This window comes from Gopherus flavomarginatus, chromosome 11 (genome assembly GCF_025201925.1).
Source record: "Gopherus flavomarginatus isolate rGopFla2 chromosome 11, rGopFla2.mat.asm, whole genome shotgun sequence".
Classification (NCBI taxonomy): domain Eukaryota; kingdom Metazoa; phylum Chordata; order Testudines; family Testudinidae; genus Gopherus; species Gopherus flavomarginatus.
Window position 1 is genome coordinate 43,351,328 of NC_066627.1, and position 7,170 is coordinate 43,358,497.

General features: G+C 41.8%; 1 long non-coding RNA gene across 1 annotated transcript; it reads left to right on the forward strand.

The window, feature by feature from the left end:
• The first annotated feature begins 4,679 nt into the window (after positions 1-4,679).
• Positions 4,680-5,215, forward strand: LOC127031096 (uncharacterized). The gene is made up of 2 exons (XR_007768497.1): positions 4,680-4,881; positions 4,917-5,215. It is a non-coding gene; the product is annotated as an uncharacterized LOC127031096 (long non-coding RNA).
• Positions 5,216-7,170: the final 1,955 nt, after the last annotated feature.

The window sequence follows — 7,170 nt, forward strand, 5'->3', positions numbered from 1 at the left end:
TCAGGGTGGGGGAATTACATCTCTGTTTTGAAAATGCAGACATGAGAATATAGTAAAATGTGAGTCCACAGCTTTGGTTCTGTCTATTCTCTATGCTGAAGAAGTAGAGAATGGTTTAAAATAGGAAATGCATGTACATGTGTTAATTTAACATATCTTGTTTCCACACAAAGTAGTTTTAATTGAAAACTGTCTTCTTGACTTTCTGAGAAAAGTGAGCATCATTACAATACAGATAGTATTAAAATTAATCTGGCTATAAATGATTACTTCTATTCTGCAGTTTAAAAATTGCCTGAATCCATTTTCTTTTTTATCTAATTTTTTTAATGTCCTCTACTAGCAGGTATATGCAGGAGCAATCTGTATATCTATGAATGCTAAAATATTACATTTGAATGAACCCATCTAGTAAGCCATTTTCAGGAGCAATTATTATCATGTCGTTTGCAGTGAAAACATATTAAAACTTAAATTGTTCAAAAGCATAAACAAGCAAAGAATATTATGGCACTGTTTACCAACAGATTTATAATTACAAAATAAATTAACCATGAAATGAAACACTTTTAGTTTGCTGCAATAATGCTATGAAATATTTGATGTTTCTTTACATATTATTCTGGAAAAGTTTTGAAAGGGAAGATTGTTATGGTGCTTCTGCAAAATCAGGATATATCTCTTTTGTACACAAATGTCAGTGTCCTTATAGTTACTTAGAGCGCTGCGAGGAGGAAGGGGCAACGACAGCCCAGTACATGGACCTGTAATCAAGAGCCTTAAAATAACTGTCTTAATCAGATATACAGAATGCAGGTCTTCTCTCTCTCTCCCTCTCTCTCTCTCACACACACATTTTTATTGACTTTAAAGCTATGCAAAATCCATAACTGTGCACAGTTACAAAGTCTTTAGCTGTGACACAAACCCACTCCTTCACCTGTGCCAGGAAATTTCATAAAGGCTGGAGCCAGTGGGCATTCAGCGGCCTGTGGCCCAGTGCCAGGAGCACAACAAGCACTTGAGGGTCCTGAACAGGAAAGCCAAAGACTCAAACAGTGACTCTAGGAGGGCTCATCATACATGCCCCTTCTACAAGGAGCTTGACCAGGTGCTGTCCAGGACTCCCAGTACTGAGCCTTAGTGGCTCATTATCCTCTGTCCAACCCCTCTGGCCTCCTTGTCTGATGAGGGCCGGGGAGAAGGCAACATAGACTACAAAGGATGCTGCAGGAGATCCAGAGGACAAGGAGCATGTGAATCTTCACCTTCACCCAAAGGAGCTGGTTGAGGAAGCCCCCCACAATGAACATGTGGAGAACCCCTAACCGCAGCAGGAACCAGAACCCAAGTCTGGTAAGTTACAACGGCCCCTCACCCTCTCCGCTAATCTTCCCTTTTCCTCTGGTGGCACATTCATGATTTTAAGATCAGCTACATTTGTAGGTATGTGCGCTGACTTCTCCCTGGATAACAGGCCATGCATTGCTCTGTGTGCATATATTTGTTTGAACTATAATGGTGAAGCCAGGACATTGTCATACCCTATCCCCTTATCAAAATCCTCCAACTTTCCTTTCTCCATCTGGCCCCTACTCTGCTCCAGAAGGGTCCCCAACAAAGACATAATTCTAAATTAGTGATTTTACCAGTTTTTCTGAACCCACCATTATGCATTTGGCAAAAGCTATTTCTTAAGAGAGATCATTATGGACAAATCATTGTGCCCCTGTGTCTGTGCGTTTCTCGGCCAGTAGTCAGTCAGCAATGATCCTATGGCCATGCAGACAGGGGGAGAAGAGGGAGATTTGGTAAAATCCCAGCTGTGAAAAAGAAAGTTGAAGAAAACAAATATGGCTGTCTAAAGTTATTGTTGCTGTCCGAGGCTTCATTTTATCAATGAGAGTTTTGCCTGTGTCAGGATCTTTGGATTTTGCCTCTAGAATGGATGGAAGTGAGCAAACCAGTAGTTTGCCTTCTACAATTGACCAGGGATGCCAGCCTCTGTTGCCCTCCTGTTCAACTTTTCAATCTGCACCTTTGTGGTTTCTCCTCCAATGCCCCTCATGCTTAGAAGGGTCTCTCCAAAAACATTCACAAAGCTCCTTCAGGTTCTCCTTAAAACCATTACCTAAAACTCTCCTTTGTTATGATGGCTACAAGAAAAATTGACAGTGGCTAGGCTGTTCATGTCCTGAAACCAGTGTCTATCGTGTTGATCAATATTGCTTCCTTTTACTGCACAATCTATCTGTCTGTATACATCTGTTGTCTCTTGTCTTATACTTAATTCCTGGTCCAAAAGCTTATAGTCTATCTTTTTGTTCTGTGTTTGCCTAGTAGAGTGGGGTCCTGTCCCATAACAGGGGTTCTTAGGCGATATGCTAATACAAATAATAAATATTAATAAAACAAGGTGTGTGAGATGCCCATCATATGAGTTCTGGCTCTATTTTCTCCCTTGGAAGTTGTGGGATTCCAGGTACTTTATTGTCATAGTTATTTAAGTTGTCTTGTTCAGTCTTTTTGAGCTTTGTAACTTTTCATGTGTTAAAAAAGTGGATTTACCGTGAGAATTCATTCCCATATACAGTCTCCCCTGGTGACAGGAGAGAACAGAAGGCTGTAAATCAAGCAGATTTTAAGGTAAATTATTCAGACTTTCTCCTCTTCAGTTGTGTAAGATTCCCTGTAGAGTTTAACTATCCATTGAGCATCTCCTGAATTTTTCTTGAGGCCCAAAACTCTGTGCAGGTTTATATATAATATCCCTTTAACGATGATCAGAATGGTCTGACCCAGAATGCCAATGGTCCATCTAATCCAGTATCCTGTCTTCTGACAGCGGCCAGTGTCAGATGATTCAAAGGAAATGAACAGAACAGGGCAATGTCAAGTGATCCATCTGCTGATATTCAGTCCCAGCGTCTGGCAGTCAGAGACTTTGGGACACCCAGAGCATGGGGTTTCATCCCAGACACAATCCTTTTTCTACAATTGAATCATGTGCCCTAGACTCTGCCTCTTCTCAATAAAAGAATGAAAGGTACAGGTATAAATGCAATGAATTCTAAGCTTGCATTACTCAAACAACCATCAGAAAAGCATTCCCAAACTCAACAATAACAGAGCTGGTGTTAAGAAGACAATGTTTTGGAATGTAAGCTTGCAATACAGTACCTACAACTGGATGGTCCTGAGTCACTGAGACGTTTAGCATGTGTATAAAATCATAATAAAACTTTTTATCTAAGTTTAATTTGGGTGGAAAATGCTCTTTTAATCTGAGATTTATCAGCACAGTACTGCAAACCCTTACACAAGTGATTAGCCCTTACTCTTGCAGGTAGTCTCATTGCCTTTATAGGTAAAGTATTGATTATATTGGGGCTACTTGTGTAAGAAAAAGCTGCTTCTTTGAGTAAGGGTTTGCAGGATCAGGGTCTAGGTTTGGAGAATAGGTCTGACAATAAAACAGTGAAGATAATGTACTTTATGCTAATTCCCGGTTTTCCAGAACAGAATGACAAGGCCTACAATCAGGAGGCAGCCAGACATGGGTCAGTATTACAGACATTGTTTTCTAGCTAGGAGAAAACATAAATATAAGGAAAAATCTGATTGCCTTTCTGCCTAATGCACTTTAGAAGGCAACTGAGTGCACTAAAAATTATCCAACTACATGCTTTTGAGAGGATTACAAGCATGAATATATATATATATATATATAGTGCAAGCTTTATATATATATAATATATATAGCTTGCACTATACTATAATGGATGTGGCTAAAAAAATTTGAATTCAAAGAAATTGAGTTTCAAATTATTATTAAAACTATCTCATCTCCTTTTTTAAATCAGGAGAAAAATTAAATGCAGCCCTTTAATAATAATAACTCAGGCAGAAAAGATTAATGAGACATGCAGCCTCCTATAGCTGATTCAGTTTGTAGTTATGACCATTAGATTTGAAGCTGGATAATCAGCAATGCAGCTTTGAATGAAAACAATGATGTTTATTCTAAGAGGTACAAATTACCTGTGTGGGATTTTTGACTACTGAGTCAAATATCAGTATGCCAGGCTGCGAGGTGTGATCTGAGAGGTGGCAATTATGCATTCTGTAGCAGGTGTAAAAAGTAAGATCTGAACTATATAAGAGCCGGCAGTTATGGATTTTGACAATTACTGTTACATACAGTACAATGTTCCCCATTTTTAATAACATTGGACAATTTTTCAGCTGCTACTAGATTAATCTAAAAACAAAACTCTAGGCAACAGTGATTTGGGGGGAGATGGCTCATATACTTCAGGAGTCGGTGAAACAAAATCTCTGCCTCATGCTCCACTCAAGCCTTGACTTAAAGTCGGCTTTCTGGGTTTGCACTGGAGTCCAATTATGGAGTGTTTTTTGGGGAGGAGGATTGTGTTGCATCTGGCCCTTTTGATTTCTAAAGCACCAGTGCCTGTTTGAGCATCCTTTACTTACATTGTGCTGAGTACCTGCACACGTGAGTAGCTCTGTTGACCATGATGAGACTCCTTGTCTGAGTAAGGCCTAGTCAATATGAGTAATGCTTGCAGTAACTGACCCAGTATATTGTCATCTGTCCTGTCCAGGCAAATGAAGAGCCCTAGAATCCACAGTCTGAACGACAAATATTCAAACAACATATTGTTAGGCCTGAATAAAGATATAGCAGACAAAACCAGGTATGCCAACCTGACCAAAGTCAGGCTAACAGAGGTTTCTGGGAAATTCTTGAGTGGAAAATACTGAGAAGCAGCATGTCTCACAAAGAGCTGGGAAAAAGTGAGATAAGGGAGGGGCTGCATTCCTGGCATAGTACCAGCTGTGCTATGTTAGGAACAGTTCGTTTGAAGAACTGATAAGAAACTCCAGCTTCCCAGCCTCCTTGCTTTCACTCCCTGGTTCTGTTCTCTGTCTGTTTTTAATTCCCCTACATTTCTAACTTCTGGTGCTTGTTAAGATATTATTAATCATCTAATGTTGTAAAACATGTATACTAAAGGTGTCTAGTTTCTAGTTGTTAGAAGAAGGGAATGGGTTGCTCAAGTGAATAATCTATGACGCGACGGAACTGTTTATATAGGCTTATACTAAGACCTAAAGAGGAAGCTGGTTCTCTCTGGAGATGAGTTGCTCTCTATTGTCATGTGCACTCTTCAATAAAGAGCTTTTGATCGGACCTTGCTGGTGTTGCCTGTCTCTCTTGCGGTCAGACAATGAACCTCGCCATCTGGGTTCGAGTCACCGACAATATGTAAAGGAGAAGCACTTCAACCAGCGCCAACCCCAGGAGTTAGGGATTTCCCTAGCAACAAACAGCCTGGAGGCAGGGAGAGGCCCAGCTGGGCCATTCATCTCCTCTGGCCCCCTGCGTCCCCCTTCCAATGGACCCAGACAAGAACATGAACCCCTTCTTTAGGGATAAGCAGGTCCTAAGCACCTCTCTTCTTGTTCCACCCCTTCGATTTCCTCACATTGAGCCCCCTGGATAGGAAGAGAGAGATCCCAGAGTGGACTCTGTCCCCAGGAGCTGCAGATATGTCCCCAGTAACAAAGTCAGCACCAGCAGTGGGTCATAGGAAGAGGCCTATCTGGAAGTAGCAGTGACAGGAGGTGAGGTTCAGCCAGAAGCAGTAATGGGGCAGAGTTGAAGCAGAAGAAGAACCCGTTGCCATCAATGAAGTCAGCAAATTGCCATGTACAAAGTGAGTTCCTGGCATTCTTTTAGTGTCTAATTACTTACTTGCTTCAAGTTCCACCCCCACCTCCCCGTATACCCTTCCTTCATTGTCCAAGCCTCAGTCTTTCTACCCTCCATGCTGCACTCCACCATTCTCTCTCTTAGTCCTTCTCCTTCTCTCCCACATCTTCATCTTACTATGTGTTTGCCCGTAGCCTAGCAAAACAGGGCCTGCTCTTGACATAAAACCCCAGACAAAATAAACAGGGACACTATCATAACCGCAATAAATAAGTGATCATTGTATTGAGAAGCTGGGATTCTCTGGCACATTGCAGAGTGACAATATTCTGGCTGTGGTTGTGTGTGATAGATTCGGGGGAGGGGGAGGAAGTGCCACAAGAAAGAAAAAAGTAAATTTTTTAAAACTTGCAACCCATTAAAAATAGAAGCTGAGGATGTCGTATCATGAATGATCTATTTCTGTGGTTTGGTGCTTGTAACTGTTTCACCTGAGGTGCTGCCTGTTACCCTGCAGGAAAAACAGAAGATTGAGTTGACAGACTAAATATTGAATCCGCTAAGGAAATCCAAGCTGAACATTCCATCTGTCACTTGAAATGGTTAGGAAAAGGTCAGAATAGAAATCATGTTTAGACATGCAAGCCCCTGACTTACTGGGGACAGTTTTTAGTAGGCCCTGGACCTTATTCCTGAATAGGAAGCTTGTTGCCTGCCAATTGACTGTCCCTTCTCTTCCCCTGCCCACTTTTGATAGGATATATAGAGGCTGGTGTGAACAGAGGCAGGATACTTGTCACTGAAAGAAAGAATCTGGCATTCCCACACAGCACCTGCCCTCACGGCCATGGCTTTGGTTCAGCTCTGTTGGCATTAAGGTTTTGGCAAGATCTGAGCTACCCCTGGCCATTACCTCTTGTGGTCAGGAAGGTATTGTCCTTCACTGCTATCAGACAAGTATTTCACCTTCACTTAAGCATCTGGTAGATGTAATTAGGGGATAGATCAGAGTTGTCTGGCGTGGATGGTTCTGTAGATGTTGCATTGTTCAGGGTGTATAGGCAGCACGAGAGGAGTCCTCTGCAGTGATGGGGCATGGTGCCACCATAATTTATCTCAAATTTGTGTACAGAGCTGGCTGTCAGTAAGTCACAGGATGCAGGAAATGTTAGGATGGGGGGAGGGCCTTTCACTCTGAGCACAGATTAGAAGTGCCCTTTGGTTGTGCCCAGTTCTTTATATGAGGAAAGGACTGGCTGCATACTTTTGGTTTTGAGCCATATCTCATTGGTTGGGGACAACTTGGGCCCTGATTGTTCTTAGGCCTGTTACGGTCCTGTTGTAAGCTAACAGCACTGGGCTAGTTTGACTGTTGGAGTTTCTTGTCCTCTTATTGGATAATAGAAACTCTGGCCAGTTAGCTTGTGGTAGGT